Raw genomic sequence first — 1,444 nt, 5'->3', positions numbered from 1 at the left:
CGACCCGGGCACCGCTCGCGCCCTCACCCCACCTACCTCGCTTCCTGACCCCCCTCTTCAGTTCCGAGACCGAGCGGGGACACCACCCGGGACAGGACTCTCTCTTGGCTAATTTTGGCCGCGGCCCGCGAGCAGGGACAATCGGTGGGGAGAGTGCGGTCACCCGAAGAAAGAGTTTTCTGGCAGCAAGTCGCGACTTTGACAGATGCCTCCGTTTCCACCTCCAAGGATGAATGGTTGCTATTTGTTTTCAGGAAATAATAATCGCAAACACCGATATTTATCAAGCTATTAACCATTCTCCGAGCACTCGACAGTTTTCGTTTACTTTTCAGAACATCCCTCTGAGCTAAGTTTATCCCCATTTTTTAGAGGAGGAATGAAATAACCTGTTGGAGGTCACAATCTCCCTTCTAGAAAGAGGCAAATCCTAGAGACGGTCAGTTGAGAAAACCAGGATTAGTGGGATTCTTACAGTAAGGGAGCTGTGTGCCTCTCAGGCATTGGATAAACATGGCTAGGGAGAGGGTTGGCGGAGTCTAGGACATCTTATTTGAGTCTCTTTTTCCTTTCTATTTTTAAAGTTTACAACCAAAACCCACATTCTTCTGCCCAGCTCTTCCCTAACTCAAGTCCACTTTCTAGAAATAAGCACTTTTAATTATTTCAACAGTTTTCTTCCTGGTATTTACTACCACATTTCCAAATGGCATGCTTATATGCTGTCGCTTGATGTAGATCTTGGACATTTTTCTTTGACTTCCTGGTATGGAAAAGGAAATTTTATCAACCCCACATGTCATCAAAAGGCATCCTTCTGCACTCTTCATTGTCCCAATACTGTTACCACAAGCTTTAAATCAGTAATCAGCATATGTCTACCCAAGATTTAACCATGAAATATTCATAGCTGCTTAATTCCTAGTAGCCCTAAACAATGTAAATGTCCTAGAGAAGAATAGATAAGTGAATTATGATTCAACGTAATACTACTCAGCAATACAAAGTAACAAACTACTGATACACAGAATATATGTGTATTATCTTTATATGTATATATATAATACACAGAATATGAATATATATATACATATATATACATACACTGAATGAAAGAAGCTGAGCATAAAAGACTACATCATTATTCTCTTTATATGAAGTTCTAGAAGAAGGAATAGGGTGCTAACATATAGAATTGGAGGAAAAGAGATTTCAGATGGAACCAATTGCCTGAACAAAGGCAAAATAATGAGAAAGCACAGGGCATCTGCTGAAAAAAATTAAAGTTTTAGTTTGAGAAACAGGGTGCAGGTTGAGACTTAACAGGAAAATAAGGGTCACATCCTAAAGACTTTGAGCATCATCCTAATTTGGACTTTTTTTTCCTGAACATTAAGAGTTTTCAGTAATTCCTGAGCTTCCTTATTGAAAATTTGGTCTCTTC

This window comes from Manis pentadactyla, chromosome 5 (genome assembly GCF_030020395.1).
Source record: "Manis pentadactyla isolate mManPen7 chromosome 5, mManPen7.hap1, whole genome shotgun sequence".
NCBI lineage: Eukaryota > Metazoa > Chordata > Mammalia > Pholidota > Manidae > Manis > Manis pentadactyla.
Note: the sequence above shows the minus strand (reverse complement) of the source record.